Source organism: Microtus oregoni, unplaced genomic scaffold (assembly GCF_018167655.1).
Source record: "Microtus oregoni isolate MIOR12 unplaced genomic scaffold, Mior012 000072F_ref0000427, whole genome shotgun sequence".
NCBI classification, from domain to species: Eukaryota; Metazoa; Chordata; class Mammalia; order Rodentia; family Cricetidae; genus Microtus; species Microtus oregoni.
The window spans coordinates 6423545-6439436 of NW_024543979.1; the positions used below are offsets into that span (position 1 = coordinate 6423545).

Here is a 15892-nt window from a genome sequence, read left to right on the forward strand (position 1 = left end):
TTCTTTTTTCTTTCTTTCTTTCTTCTCTCTCTCTCCTCTCTCTCATTCTCATGTAGTACTAACTAGCCCCCTTTTTTAAAACCTATTGTGAAAGAGTTTTATTTTACGTGTATAAGTACTTTGCATGCATATATGTCTGCATATTACATGTATGCCTGATGCCCTCCGAGATCAAAGGAGGGCATTGGATCTCTTGTTGCGAGCTGCCGAATGTGTGCTGGGACTCGAACCTTGGTCCACTGGAAGAACAGCAAGCCCTGAGCCATCTCTCTGGTCCTAACTTTGGATCCTTCTGCCTCTATCTCCCAAGGGCGGTGGTGACAGCTGTGTTTTACCACATCCTGTTTCTGTGGTGCTGGGATGGATCTTGTGTGTTTTCTAGGCAGGCGCTCCAGCCAATTTGAATCAGCCATTTTAATCTTCAGTGTTCCAACGGCTTTAGAATGGCTGCTTTTGAAAATGCTTCGGCGCATGGCATAGGTCGTGCAGGAAGGATTTGGGGCGGGTATTTTTCTTCCCTCTCATTATGAAACCAGTTTGTGGTTTCGGGAGAATGGGAGCATTCTTCACTCGTAGGGAGTCAAGCTTGTAAAGGGGACATGACAGAGTAAAAGGCTGAACAAGAACCCCCTTGAAGCTCCTAGCAAGGTGAAATCACGAAAACCGAAACAAGAACCCACGCCCAGTGCCTAATCTGGAAGTGCCCAGAGGAAAGGCTGGGGCAGGCCTGGTGCCCGCTGGGGCCTAGGGCACTTTGTAGATAGATTCGCTCATACTCTGCTCAACCCTCCCTGGTTTGTAGTTGAAGCAACCATGGCCAGGCTGGCTTTTCAGCCTGGCTGCTCCGCCCAGTCACCCCAAACAGCCAAGTAATTCAAGATCACATAGTTAAGTGTCCGAGCTGTGATTTGAACCCAAGCAGGCTGACTTTAGGCTCCTGGCTTGCTTTATTGTTATTTTGTTGTTGTTCATATCATATTATTTATTTGTTTGTTTATTGATTTTTTTTAGGCAGGCTCTCACTCTATTTAGGCTGCTGTCTAGCCCAGCCGTCCATGAACCCTCAGTGATTCTGCTGCCTCAGCTTCCCTGGGAGTCGTGGGGTTGCAGGTATGGGTTGCCAATGCTTTGCTTTCGAATTTGCACAGCACATTTTTCTGACTTTCCATACCACCTCAGTCTTGACATCATCAGAGTCTGGTGAGAAAGAAGAGACTCCTATGCCTCCCCTCCGGCCTCTTCCCCCAGACCAACCAGCAAATGAAATAGAGCTAGAACAGGAACCCTGCCCCAGACCGAGGGCTGATCATATAAGGTTGTATTGAGAGCCTGGTTGCTGTGACAACCCTCATCCCTGGCAAGGAATTATTTTCAAGAACACAAAACCTGCCTTGTTTTACCTGTCTTTCACAAGAGTGCATTTGGTGAGCTTCCAAGGGTATTTTAAAATCGCCCTGTACAGTTGGTGTGAGCTGTGGCAAAGACCTGGGCTTTGGAGCCTAAGGAACGGGGATTCTGAGCTTGCTTTCTCCTCTTGCGTGACCTTGGCTGTCTCCAAACTTGAGTTTCCTCTTCTGTGAGTGGGGGTGGGAACTCATCACAACAGTGTGGCTGGCTCGGCCAGGGTTAGGGACTTCTGTATGCAGCAGTATTTTATCAACAACCAAAGCCACGCGTGTTGGACGATGAGCTGCTCAACGTAGCCTTTGTGAGCGTTGGAATTCATTTCCCTGTAGCAAGTGGGGCGGTGGGAGGCTTGATGGGCGGGTAACATGCTGAACTGAGCATGTTTCTTTCAGTCCCTCTTTACCTGTGTGACTGTGGACCGGAGTGTAGGCGTTGACTCCGTTTCTGGCCTCCTCTTTCTTGGTTTCTCTCCCCCTCCTTCTCTGGGCTGGCCTCCAGTTTCCCCACAAAGGGCTGTTTGTTTTAGGGTGAAGCAGGCGATTCTCCGGGCAGCAGCCCTGGCTGCAGGCAGTTACTGTAGATCAGAGAGAAAAGCCAGGCTGGAGTGGGAGGGGAATTGATGGGGCTTGTTCCTTAAAACTTGGGACATTGATGTGTTTTATTTTTTCCTCCTTGAAGGAAAGCAAGGAATGGCTTCTCAATGGCAGTGCTAAGTGCTCTTCAGAGCCGAACAAAGCTGAGGGAGGAGAAAGGGCTTACAGAGGTCCCTGTGTATGACTTTGGAAGCCTTCCTCTTCTTCCTTCCCTTCCTCCTCCTCTTCCTTCTTCCCTTCCTCCTCTTCCTTTATTTTTCTGTCTCCTTCCCTTCCTTTTAAGTCGAGAGACCATAAGCTTGTTGAAGGTCACTTTGTGTGCAGTGCACTTCAGCCAGAAAGGAAGTCATGGAAACATTAATGACAGCCGTCATGGCTGTGATGCATTTTGTCCAGACTTACCATGTTCTCTCCCCTCAGTCCTGAAGGTCAGTGCTATTACTGTCCCATGTCCGGTTAGGAGCACTGGCTGCTCTTCCAGAGGACTCAGGTTCAGTTCCCAGCACCCACATGACCTCTCTTAGCTGTCTGTAACTCCAGTTCTAGGGAATCTGACACCCTCACACAGACAGATGAGACACCAGTGCACATAAAATAAAAATAAATCTTAAGAAAAATAAATTGATTTAAAAAATTGTAGTTGTATTGATATGTGTACTCTTGCATGTATATGCCAATCAACCGCTGTCAGTGTGTGAGGTTAGAAGACAACTTTGGGGAGCCAGTCCTCTCCTACTGTGGGCTCTGGGGATCGAACTCAGGTCTTCAAGTTTGTGTGGAAAACATTTTTACCTGCAGAGTCATCTTTTAGCTTTTTGAGACAGAGTCTCCTGTAACTCAGGCTGGCCTTGAAGTCCTGACGTCTACTTTTGCCTCTCCTGCTGGGATTCAGGTATACACCATGTCCCTCCACATTCTTGAGAAAAGATCTGATTTACTCTGGTGTCATTATTGGCTGTAGGAGAGAGGAAGTGGTGTGTTGGCTGGAGCAGTTAGTGGGTTGTTCCTGTGGGCCCCCTGGGGATTATCTGAATGCACAGATTCCACAGGACCCCTGCTGCCAGTCTGAGACTAGATCTGAGGAAGGCCTGGGAAATGTGCGTGTACACACTTGCACATGTGGCCGCACACATTTGGGGGCCAACAGTGTCTTTGCGAGGCATTTTTTTTCCATTGGTATCCACCTTATCTTTTGAGATTGGGATTCTAACTGGATTGGTCGCTCATGAATAGACTATACTAGACTGGTTATGCCATCGAGTTCCGGGGATCCAGCTGCTGTGTCTGCCAACCCCTTACTCCCACCCCCATATTACAGATGTGTGCCTCGATTTTTTTCCCCTGTGTGGATGCTGGAGAACTCAGCTTTAGTCCTCACACTTGGAACAGAGGCTCTTTAGTGACCGAGCCACTTCCCCGGCCCGTGCTGTGCTTTTTATCCCCTGTAAACGTAAATACGTAGTAATTTTAGAGCGCTGTCATTGGACAGGGTTTTCGCGTCTGTTTTCCCACTCCAGTCTGGAATCTAGCGTGGCTCTGCTTTTCAGATCATCGTGTTAAATTTCTCCCCTTTTTCGTTTATCAGAAGGAAATGGAAGATGGGAGATTTACTGTTGATCATCCGGCTTCCTTGACTATCACACAGTATGCCTTCTGGAGTCCTGCCTGCATTTCAGTCCCTAGCTGTCACTCGCCGATTGTGGACCATGACAAAGTGACATGTCTTTCTTTAAAATGAAGACGTGAGTGTGTGACTAGTGATGAGGGTACTTTATAAATCATGTTCCTGGTTCAAAGTTAGCTGCCGCTGTGGTTGTCAGGAACTGCCCCTAAACGTGTTCCTTCCTGGATGTCTTGGGGAGGTCTGTCCTTTTGAAAAGAGCCGAGAAAACCACCTTGGAGAGTGCGGAGAGTGGCGAACACACTGGGAGTTTTGATCCATCTCAGTGCCCCTTCTTTCAGGGCTTTCTGTTTTCTAGACATAGGCTTTGCTTACATAAGCAAGCGTGCTGGGGTATAGTGGAGCCCATACCCCGTGGTAGAGGGAGGGGGCTTTCCTTACCCATTCTTATTTATCAGTTCTTTATCAGTTTCTTAGAAGCTCCAAGATGCTCACTTACATATTTCCTGTGACCCACTGAACACAGGCCATTAAGAGACCTTTCCCTTCTCTTCCTTCCTTTCCCTTCTCTTCCTTCCTTTCCCTTCTCTTCCTTCCTTTCCCTTCTCTTCCTTCCTTTCCCTTCTCTTCCTTCTTTTCCCTTCTCTTGTCAGGGTCTCATTATGTAGCCCTGGCTGACCAGAAACTGGCTATGAGACCAGGCTGGCCTCAGACTCACAGATGTCTGCCTCAGTTTCCTATGTGCTGGGAGTAGAAACGTTTCTCTGTGACTGGCCTACTCTTCTCTTTTGAACTTTGTAGCAACTGCTAACATTTGCTGCAAGATTGTAGCTCAGTGTGACCTTGAACTTCTTAAGCTGCCAAGGATGAGTACCACGCCCAGTTTATACTCCCGAGGGGACCAGAGCTGGAGCCTCGGGAATCACAGGCAGACACATCGCAAACTGAAAAACAGTTCCAGCCCCCTCAACTGCTAAGTTTTGAAATATAAGTTTTGCTGGGAAGGTAAACAGTCCTATCAAGGGAGAAGCTATTTTTTAGCATTAAAAAAATCAGAAATGATAATTTATGCTTAAAAAAACAAGGTTAGTCTAAGTTTTTGCTCTCCCTTCCCTGTCTCTGCTGCCCTTCATTTGTCCCGACATGCATCTGCAAACCAATTCTCATGACCTCCAGTCCCAGGCACGTTTGTACTGAGCCAGACACACACACCGTCTGATCTTCATTCAGTCTATGAGCCCTTCTTTTCGTAGGGCTTTGCTAAGCAACTCTTTCGCTAAAGGATGTCATTTGTCACAGAACTTTCCTTGGGATAGATGGTTAGTAGGCTGTGTTCGATGGGGATCAGTCTTGGTTCCTGCAGTTTGAAACATTTCACTTCATTCTCTGTGTCTTGGCATTTTGGGGCTAGAAACAGTTACTTCGCATGAACACCTTCAGCCCCTCTTTTGCAGATTAAAGGATACTACACTGCGTCAGATTATTCCCTGTAGTCTCTGTTAATTTAACAACCCTCCCACCCTGGCTTGCCTTCATTTGCCCTTTCTACACCTCCCAAATTAATGTTATGTGCTAATTTGATCATACCAATGTGAACAATTTCTAAGTTACTTAGAGATCAAATGCTATTTCTGGCTCTTTTCTTCCTCTGTCTAGTAAATGTATCCCCTGCCTCTGCCCAGGCTGCCCCATTGCTCTGTTGTCTAGTTGATCAGGTATCCTGACTTCTCAGGACACTATCAACTCTTAACAAGATCTGAGCATGCGTGGTTTATAGTTTGCCTGGCTCCCTGCAGTTACTCGTCCAGCTGCCTCGAGCCTAGCATCCTGACAGTTCTGTCAGGTGGAGAAATCAGCTGTCTTCTGGTTTTGCCTTGCTGCAGATATCTTATCTTCACTTTCTTTTCATTGTTTTTTATTCTGTAACTTTGATCAGACTCTGGATTTTTGATCTTTGGAAGCTTTCTTCGCAGCACCCTGTAGTTCCATTGTTGCCATAGAAAGGAAAATTGGGGGCTTTCATGCTACTCGTAACCTGTAACACTGGACCTGCTCATCTGGGGTGTCCTGTTGGTAATTTGTTAAATTGCAGATAGCTGGTCAAATGTTTATCTCAACACTCTGGAGATAGGCAGGCAGAGGCAGGAGGATGTCTGTGAGTTGGACTGAGTTGAACAATAGCCTGGTCTACATAGTGTGTTCCAGGCAGCTGGAGTCACAGTGAGACATTGTTTCAAGAAGACAGAAACAAAACAAAATGCCAGCCAGGGTATGCAGTTCTGGGACATGCTAGCAGTGTGACTTGGGACAAACTTAATATTTTTGTCTGTTTCCTGACACCTTATCAAGATAATTCTGCAGGGCTGTTGGAGGCTGTGAATGATGTAATACATTGTGACGTGATTGCCATTTTTAAGCCAGAGTTAGTGTTTGAAACATTGACCATCTGGCTGGGTGTAGTGGCACACATCATTCATCTTGGCACTTGGAAGGTAGAGGCAGGCAGAGCTCTGTAAGTTTAAGGCCAGCCTGCTGTATGTAGTGAGTTCCAGAACAGCTCAGAGCTACACAGAGAAAACCTGTCTCAAAAAACCATAAACAAACAAATCAAATGTTGACCATCAGCTTTCAAAAGTTTATAATATAGTTTCTGGGCTTGCCTGGGCACTTTTATTTTTATTTACGACGGCTGTTCCATTGAAAGTAAAAGGGATGAAAACCAATCTGTTTAACTCTGTTCCCTGGGCTTCTCACAATCCGTGTTTCTTCCTGTAGTCTTTGCGGCAGTAGGTGATGAAGATTGGTTGTTGTCAATATAGTGTTGTGTGTGCCTTATTCCCTGTCATCTTCTGCATTCGCTACTCCTACCTCTTATGTGTGGTTGGCTATGTTAGCTCTTTGTACGCACATAAACTCAGTCTTTATTATTATATTTCCTGGGGATATCTAGGTATCTGTTTCTGTGCATGCCTCCAGCCCTCGGAACTTGTGACACCTTCCTGTCTCTGCTTTCCGAGCTGAGATCGTAGGCACACACAGTTTTATAAAAAAGTCATTTTAAGAGACTTGGTGCCTTAGCAATGATCATGATACCTGTTAGGCTTGTTAGGACAAATTATTTTTAAGTTGCTTGGGTTTCAAGTAAATTGCTTTAGAGGTAAGAACGCACCGAGGAAATGAAAACAGTGCTTCTCAGAAGGAAGATGAGATACCCAGCGTTGAAGGAGGATGCTCAGCGCACGCGGTCAGCAGCCAGCAGACAAGCCAGTGTTCCCTGTGATGTCTTTCCAGGAACATTTTGTTTGAGGGTATTTGGATTTAGTGAAACTTCTGTGACATCTTTTTTGCTATTGCTGAGATCTTTTTGGTTTTTGGAATAGGGCCTTATGCAGCCCACAATGGCCTCAGACTTGATGTGTGGGAGGGAATTCTCTTGAACTCCTGGTCCTCCTGTCTCTGTCTCTGTCACTAGGACTACAGGTGTGGGCCACCACATGCTGTCTAACTTTTGTCCTCCTGTATTACCCTCAAAATCAGAGACATCGACCTACTGACTAAAGAGTGAGAAAGGACACGCGCTACAGTGTGTTACATTTTGTCCGTCACAGTTTATTGCAGGACATGTCTTACTACTTAAATAAAAGGATGCTTGGCTGCATCAACATCTACGTCTTGAATCACATCTGCATCTGCTGGTGCCATGACGACCTAGAATCAGTTGTCAGTTGCAAAATAAACAGTTGTGCTTTCAGGTTTACCAATATTTGCCAAAACAATGAGGAGTCGAGGCAACTGTTACAAGTTATGACTTACTCATTCTGGGTTTGTTTACTTTTCGAGGTGAGGTCATGCCCTATAGCCTAGGCTGGTGAAGCTTGTAGCAGTTCTTCTGGCATTCCCAATCCCGATTGTGCCTCCAAGCCAGCACTGGATTATTGTTGTAAAAGTGAGGGTTTTGTTTTTATCCTGAGTAAAAGATACATGGCACATAGCTACAGACAAAGTGTACCCACACATTTCTGTCCACTTAAAAGGAGGAAGGCTAGACCCCAGGTGCTTGTGAGCTCGCTAACCCTCTGCTTTAGGAAACCAGTCAGCATTGTGTGCACGCTGTGCTCGTAACACCTGCAGGCAAACTCTTCACACACAGAATAAAAATAAGTTAAAAAGAAAAGAAAATTGTCTGTGGTCCCCTGCTTCTGACGAGCTCTTCCTGCCCAGGCAGTTGGGAGACTTCTGTGGGGTAGGTTGGTCTGGGATATTGAGGCCTGTGGGTGCGTATTAATTTTCTTCCAAGTCAGGAGATTCATGACTCTTGGATTTGGAGGCTGAGAATACCCAGCTCTTAAAAAGAGATTTGCAGCCCCGTGTTCCACTTTGCCCGGGAAGGGACACTCATTCTGGCTCCATGAAGATGGTAATAGCTCTCTGGGGGACATGCCAGTTGAACCAGCCAGTTGGCTCGAGAACAGCTTCTTTGAAAGCCATAGGCCAGGACCTGCCTCTGTGCCAGGACCCACCTTCCCAGAAGGTACTGCTGCGTGCATCCTCCTGGAGGGAGGGCTGAGGCAGCCACATCTACCGCGAGGGCCATGGGGACAGAGGGCATCGCTTAGGGAACCAGACAGCTTGTCAGTTTTCGTCCTCACGAATGCAAACCCATCTGCCATTCATTCTGGTAGGCGCCCTGAGAAACCTTGTGGCAAACAGTTTCAACCTTCAAAGGGGTGCCTTGCTTAAGATGAAGAGCAAGCAGCATTGCTTTGGAGAGAAGATAACTGCTTAGAGCCTTTCAAAGGGCTTTGCCATGCCCTAGGTTGTGGTTTTGAGGGAGAGACGGCCTTCAAAGACCTCCCTTCTCCCTTAATTCCTGTAAAACCAGTGTTGTTACTTTTTGTTTTGAGACATGTAAGGAAGGCCTCAGCTTCTGACCCATCATCCACCTCTAATGTGCAGGGATATTCAGGAGAGTGCCACCATGAGTGGCCCCACCATGAGCGGCCCCACCTTCATTTTGACCCGCCTAGAAGCATGCTTTCTTGTTCTCTTTTGGTCACACTGTGATTTCAGCTTTTTCCTCGTAGGGCAGTAGAAGAGGAAACTGTTCTATGGTGCACAGACAGCTGAAGAACGACCGTACTGGGGTGGGGTGTGCTGTGCTGCACAGACCTGGTGCATGTTGGGGGTTTATCAGCATGCTGGAGACTGTTGCACTCGGTGGGACTATGTATCATAGTTGTATCGGTGCTTACTGTTGACTTTTTATGTTAATGACTGAATGTCTCCGATCTAGGGGAGATTTTAGAAAGCAAGATGGTGTGATCTCAGTAGATCACATAGAAGTTAAGGCTCTAGGAGGCAATATGGCTGTTTCTTTGCCTTTTGTTTTTCGTTTGTATGCAGGCATGTATGCTTGCATGTAGATACATATGTGTGGAGGTCAGAGGTCAACTGCGCATGGTTCTTCGGCAGCCCTCCCTCCACCTTGCTTTTAGAGTCAGTCTTTCCATGTGGGGCTTGGGGTTTACTGATTCTGCCAGGCTGGGTGACTTGCGAGTCACAGTATCTTCCTGTCTCAAACTCTGGGATTACACTCTCTCGCCGCCATGCCTGGCTTTTTACAGGGTTCTGAGAATGGAACTCGGTCAATACCCTACTGACCAGGGCATCTCTGAAGTCTCTCTGTCTCTCTCTCTGTGTGAGTTTTTAAAAAAGATTTTTAAATTTTATTTTAGATGTGTGTTTTGTCTGCATGTATGTTCGTGTCTCATGTTCATGCCTAGTGCCCGAGAAGGCCAGAAGAGGGCATTGGAGACCCTGGAGTTACAGATGGGTGAGAGCTACCATATGAGTGCTGGGAATTGAACCTGTGACCTGCGAGAACATCCTATACTCTTAACTGCTGAGCCAGCTCTCCAGACCTTCCTTGGCATTTTCTAGGAGTTATGTTGTTTTTCAGGAGTTGGTGGTGAACTCCTTTAATGCCAGAATTCAGGAGACCGGAGCAGGCAGATCTGCAAGTTCCTGGCCAGCCTAGTCTACATAGTGAGTTCCAGGCCAGCTAGGGCTATATAGTGAGACCCTGCCCCCCCCAAAAAGTTTGCTTTTCTTCAGAGATTATTTTGGACTCTTAGAGTTATAGTAAGTACCTGGAATGAAGACAGGGATAACAAAATGTTTTAAAGATGGAATTATGTCCTTTAAAGCTGCTCCTGCTGATTTTTATTTGTTTGTTTGTTTTTGAGACAGGGTTCCTTTGTGTATCCCTGCGTGTCTTGGCACTTACTTTGTAGACTAGGCTGGCCTCAAGCTCACAGAGACCAGTCTGGTTCTGCCTCCTGAGTGCTGGGATTAAAGTTGTGTCTCACTCTCCCTGGCTCAAAGCTTGTGATTGTTGACTGGTTTTAAACTGTGAGAGATTGTCAGCTAATGCCCGGTAGCCTTTTGGGAAGGAGCATTAAGTTTGTCAAAAGCATTGAAGGGCTGGAGTTTGTCTGGTTCAGCAGTGGGAAGTGGGTGGGTAGAACAGGCCTAAAAGGACTCTAAACCCCTCAGGAAAGGTTTAGAGATAAGCCCCCAATAGACTATTTGAGGAATAGCATGACTGTCACCGATTCTTGTGGCCCCTCTGGCTAGTCTCTGCCATTTGAACCTCTGTGCAGCTGTGGTGTTGTGAAGGAGAAGGGCAGGGCCGGAGAGATGCAGTTTGTGTTGTCGGCACGTCATTACTGCCAGGATTCCTGATCACTTTGAAAGGTCTGTTTCATTCCTTAGCCTGTGTCAAGAGAGTAATAGCTGCATGCGACCGACAGATGAGAAATGAGTGTTCGAGCTGGAGGAAATGCACAATGGGAAGCGGTCAGTTATTTTCCTAAAAACCTCAGGCAGGCATTCAATTCTGCAAGCAACATTTGGCTTCTTAAAATTTCCCCATTAGGGAAAAAGGAATTCACGGGACAAACATTTGCTAGTTAGGTTCTGTATTGGACAGACTTTGTACCTTGGCATGTGAGCGGCCATCAGAACCTCTTGAACTTTTGCTACCAAGTAACTATGAAAAGCCTCATAGAGCCAGCGCTGATTGTGGATGAGCGCACCATGTCCCTTGCATGAGTCAAGGTACTTGCAAAGTCAGGTGGGTGACAAACCCAGCACGCCCCAGAATGGGAGCCAGAGAACTACAGGCTCCTTCCGAGACCAGGGATGGATCCCAGATGGTCTTGGAGCGCTTGGCTTTTCCCCTAGAACGTGCTATTGTCTTAGGAATTTAGTGTAGGGGAAATGACCCAGATTTTATACTTAGGAAGAACCCATATCCAGCTCTCCAGTGGACCATTCTGTTGGGGAGACTTCTTGACCCTGTTTACTCCTCTGGGAATATGGGAGCAAGGGTCTCCAGACCTGTTGGGAGATGCTAAGACCTTAGAGGGGAGTAAGATCTGTCGGGCACTGAGTAGGACTTCAATTTGTACCAGTTTCTTCCTACTGTCAGAGTTTAGCTTTTTACATAGAATAATCAGAGTTTATTGTCTCGGTTCTGTTTTGGGTTTGGAAACAAGACCAGTTTATTGAAACCAGCAGGCTGATATCACAACCTTCTGTTAAGTGCCTGTGGCCTGAGAGGTCCCAGGTGCAGGGGCAAGCAGGTTGCAAACTCTGGCCAACTTCTGAAACTGGCGAGCTCTTGACTCCGGTAGATTTTGAGTCACCTGCTTATTTTTTTACAAATTAAAAAAAATTACAGTTATTTATTTGTATGCAAGTGGACATTTGTGTGCCAAGGCACTCATGGAGGTCAGAGGACAAATTATGGAAATTGGTTCTCTCCTTCCACCTGTAGGCCTTGGTGAGTGTCTTTACTGCCGAGTCACCTCCTCCCGCTGCATTCCCCCCCCCCCCCCTCCGTTCGCCTTAGTTTACTGCTCCGAAATCTCTTTAAGTCAGGGCCAGCCTGTAAAAGAGACTTGTCACCAAGCCTGGCCAGACCACCTAAGTTAGAGCCATGGGGTGGAAAGGGAGCACTGACTCTGAGCAGAGTCCTCAGACCGGCACACGTGCATCGCAGTACGCATGCGCCGCCCACCCTTACCCCCCCCCGCCATAAATGAATTTTTAAAAAATTTAAAAAATAGAAAAGGAAATGAAGTCGGAGTTTGATCAAAATGAACGTGATGTCAGAACTTAAGAACTTTTCTGTGATTCGAAATCATTTGGAACAAAAGTTTACGGTTATGTTGCGGGGGTTGGGGGCGTGTGTCTGGTAAATGGACTGACGATCCGTGGTCTCAACGGAGACCCTAGGAGGAACTCAGCATATTTGCGGGGTGCCCCGCAACCCCACCCCGACTCCGTGACAGCTCTATTGCGGCAGCTGTGCGCACGCTTCTCTTTTTGAGTCAGCACCAGACAAGTAATTTCCCATCCTGAAGCTCCCTACTGCGAGTGCTGGGATGTAGCTGCTAACTTCCCAGATTTGCATACTTGCAGCCTCCTCTCCCCTGGCAAAGCTCGGGTCTTGCCTGTATACCTTCCCGGAGGTGATTCTTCTCTTGGGAGGCGGAGGCTGGACCGGGAGGTGAGGCAGGAGGGAAGGGAAGACCGAGTGCGGGCTGCCTACCCGGAGGGAGCCTGGAGCGTGGTGGAGTCGGCGGCGGGGAGGTGCGCCCTGCAGCTCGGACTGGAGCGCTGGACCGGAGCCGCGGCCGGCAGGGGGAGGCCGGGCCCCGGGAAGCGAGCCGGGTGGTGCGGACCCGGGGCCCGCGGGGCCATCGCGGGCTAGATGGCCGGTTATGCAAGCCGCTGCCCCTTGCTAGCCCACCCGCTCGCTCCCTCGCTGGGCGGCTGCTCCGCGCCCCCCTCGGCCAACACACTCTCGCTCTTTTTGAAACAGGAAGTGCACTGCTGACTGTAACGTGCTGCCCGCTCCTAGGATGGAGGAGTGAAGTCTCGCGTCGCAGCGGTTCCAGCCCCCGGAGCCCGCCCGCCAGCAGCCGAGTCCTCGAGAGCACCCTGAGGGAGCAGGGTGGCCACCTGGTCCAGGTGCGCGGGCCGGGGCGGGAAGGCGAGGGGTCTTCGCTCGCAGGGACTTTCTCGATTGCCTGTCCCTGCCACTATGTCCTCCTCCAGGAGGCTCTACCACTTTGTCGCCACCGCCCAGGTGTATGGGACGGGGCTGGAAAAGGGCAGCGCGGTTTGGGGACCTCTGGATGCTCCCCTAGATTGGCGCTCTCCGGGTTGGGCTGGCCCCTGGGGTGCTCTACACTGTCTGGGCGGCCTCCTGAAGTCCTCAGCTGCCCTCACTACCCTCTCCAGCTGCTGCCCTGAGCAGCTGCTCTTTGTTCCTCTCTTGCTGGCCTGAGGTTGTCTAAATACCGTTCTGGGAAGCTTGGGGCTGTCCGGTGTCTGAAGTTGGTGTGAGGGAGAAAGTGGAGAAGGAAGGAGGAAGCTGATGGCTCTGGGCGAGGAGGAGTAAGGGAAGCTTGACAGCTAGGCTGGGAACCAACTGAGGAGGTGGGTTGCTTGTAGAGTCAGGCCATCACAAATGCCAGAGAAGTAGGGACCACAAGTGAGCGACAGCAGTTAGTTCTGAGGTGTTTAGTCTGGTGTCTGGCTCCTTACCTCTGCTGTGGTTTCACTCTGTGGAAACATGGAGCTTTATAAATATGAGCCAGACACTCTTAATTTATTAAATTCCAGTTGTCACCAAGCTAAAATAGAGATTGACTTTTCTCACACTCACGAGGCCGATAGAATTCCCTAGCCATGCCTTGTTTGGTTCCAGATGTTAGCAAAAGGAGAGTAAAATGCCTGGGAACAGGTGGGTTTATACTGTAGACTTCACACCTTCATTTCTGAAGATGCTCTTCCTCTGTGGACTTAGGTTGGCTTCTCCTTCACTGAAGGAGACGGCCTGGCGTTACTTGATGGCCCCTGTTTCTCCCCGGGAAATGGCTGTGTTGAGCAGGGTCACTAGGGAGCCACCTTGGCTGAGAAGGGCTGATGGGGTGGTTATTAGGACAGGTTCAGTGTGTGAGCAGCAGAGAAGACAGTCTCAACCTCTTAATTGTTTTGGAGGCTGCAGTTTAAACAGATGACAGGAGGGAAGTAAGACTCAGCCAAAAGGAGGACCTTTTTCTGTGCATACTTTGGTCCTTCATCTTTGGGGGCAAGCAGGCTTTCTCAAGAGGCAAGCTGATGACTGAATTCAGATCTATGCCACTCAGAGCACAGCCTCACCATGTAGTCTCGAGTGACCAGGAGCCCAGAGATTTCCTGGCCTCTATCCCCCAAATGCTGGAATCAAAGACTTATAACTTCATACACACCTAGTCTAATGATATCATTCTTATCCTGAAGATGTTACATCAAAATATATTTTTGCATAATTAATTTTGCTTTAAGAGAAGCTCTCAGATATGCCAATAAGTTTGTGCCCACCTTCTTTTTCATATCAACAGTTTGGAGAAAATTTCAATGATAATATCTCTGTATTTCGATGATTCTTCAGATTAAACATTTTTATCCTATTTATTTATTTATTTATTTTGTGTGACTCACATAGGGCACAGCACACATGTGAAGGTCTGAGGACAAGTGGTAGGAGACATGTCTCTCCTTCCGTGTGGGTCCCCAGGGTCAGTTCAGATCATCAGGCTTGGTGGCAAGCACCTTTATCTGCTGGGCCACTTGGCCAGTCCCAGAACATGAATGTCTTTAAAGATAGGTGTTTTGAGCACCTTAAAAATGTTGGCAGTTGGTATAATATAGCAACAGTAGCCAAAATATTTTTTTATGGCCCGAGCAGTTAATTTCCTCCTTGCTGCCTTGACTTGGGTTTGAATTGAATTGTATATTATCTGTATTTATGCCTCTTCTTCCAGATACACCGTAAGGATAAAAGCAAACCATTCAAGCCCCTCCCTCTTCCCTTTCTCTCCTTTTTTTCCTGCTGAGGATTGAACTCAGGACCTTGTGTGCGCTAAGCAAACAGCCTTCCATGCAGCTATACTTAATTTCACAAAAAATATTTCTGAAGGATGCACATGGCAGTTATTTTTCATATATTTTATTCAAGTGTATGCGCTGCCCTCAGGTTTATTAATTGCTTGGTACTGTGCTTGTATCTGTCACTCTGCTTTAAGGTATGGTGAACTAGTTTGCTGACCCTCTGACGGGGTATAGTCCCACCTCAGTGGAGTTGGGGTTTTTTGTTTTGGTTTTTAAGATTTATTTTATTTCATGCATATGGGAATTTTGCCTGCATGTTTGTATGTAAATGTGTATGTATGTATACCATGTGTGTGCCAGGTACCTGTGGAGGTCAGTAGAAGGCCTCAAATCCCTTGGAACTGAACTAGAGACAGTTGTGAGTCACCATGTGGCTGCTGGGAATTGAACCTGGGTCTTCTAGAAGAGCAGCAGTGCTTTTAACTCCTGAGCCTCTCTCCAGTGCCCCTCAGTAGAGTTTAAACTCAGAAGTAATACAGCCTTTTAGGTGTTCTTGTCTGTTTGCAGGGCTACTTTCTGTATCTTACCTGTAATCAGTGGGGTTCTGGCAACTGCGAGGTGAAACAGTCCGTGATTGGACAGAAAACTAAAGTCCACAAGAAGCGTGTCAGGGGCTGTGTTAGCCAATGGAGATGCTGGGTCTTAAGCAGGGGCCGTGTTAGTCAGTGGAGATGTGGGGCCTTAGACAGGGGCCATGTTAGCCAATGGGGATGCTGGGTCTTAGACTGGGGTCTTAGATTTTTGGCCCTCTGGTAGTCTGGAAAGCTGCTGCCTCAGGAAGAGAGAGCGGTGCTAAGTTAGGTGGGCCTTTGTCAGTCCACAAAAGGAGCCTGCACCCAGGATCAGATGTCCCCAGTTCTAGTCTTTTTTTTTTCTGTTTTGACTTGGCATACAGCTTGAGGCATTGCCTCTTCTGTGTCCACCATTGATCTAGTCATGCTTACGTGAACGTATTTATGTTCTCTAAAATTTATATAGTGTGTCTTAATCTGCAGCATCTCATCTCAGCTGTCAGTGAGCATGTACCATTTCGGGGACTTAGACCAACACTCTGCAAGCTTTCAGTATTAAAAAGAACCCTCTCTGCCTTGTGTCTCCAGAAGTAAGTCAGTTCATACCTGCTGTGTGGTTCTGCCTGTAGCCTTTAGCCATGACACATTCCCCGACTCTCCTACCTGCTGAGAACTTCACATTGTACTTACCGAACTTTACATTAAGACATGAAATATTTTTTAATAGTTCCTAGATGGGGCTGGGTATCTAG

General features: G+C 47.6%; 1 protein-coding gene across 5 annotated transcripts in view; it reads left to right on the forward strand.

Annotated features, from left to right (window-relative positions):
• The window catches only part of Lrrc8d (leucine rich repeat containing 8 VRAC subunit D), a 105053-nt gene that overhangs the window by 12515 nt on the left and 76646 nt on the right, over positions 1-15892 (forward strand). For 3 of the 5 annotated variants that reach the window (XR_005973405.1, XM_041642019.1, XM_041642018.1), the window contains one exon: positions 12512-12660. The exons of 1 other annotated variant lie outside the window; for it this stretch is intronic. The gene's annotated coding sequence lies outside the window, so the exon portion shown is untranslated. Of the gene's footprint in view, positions 1-12177; positions 12197-12511; positions 12661-15892 lie in introns of those variants that run through there. One more of the 5 variants, XM_041642020.1, reaches the window with a different exon arrangement.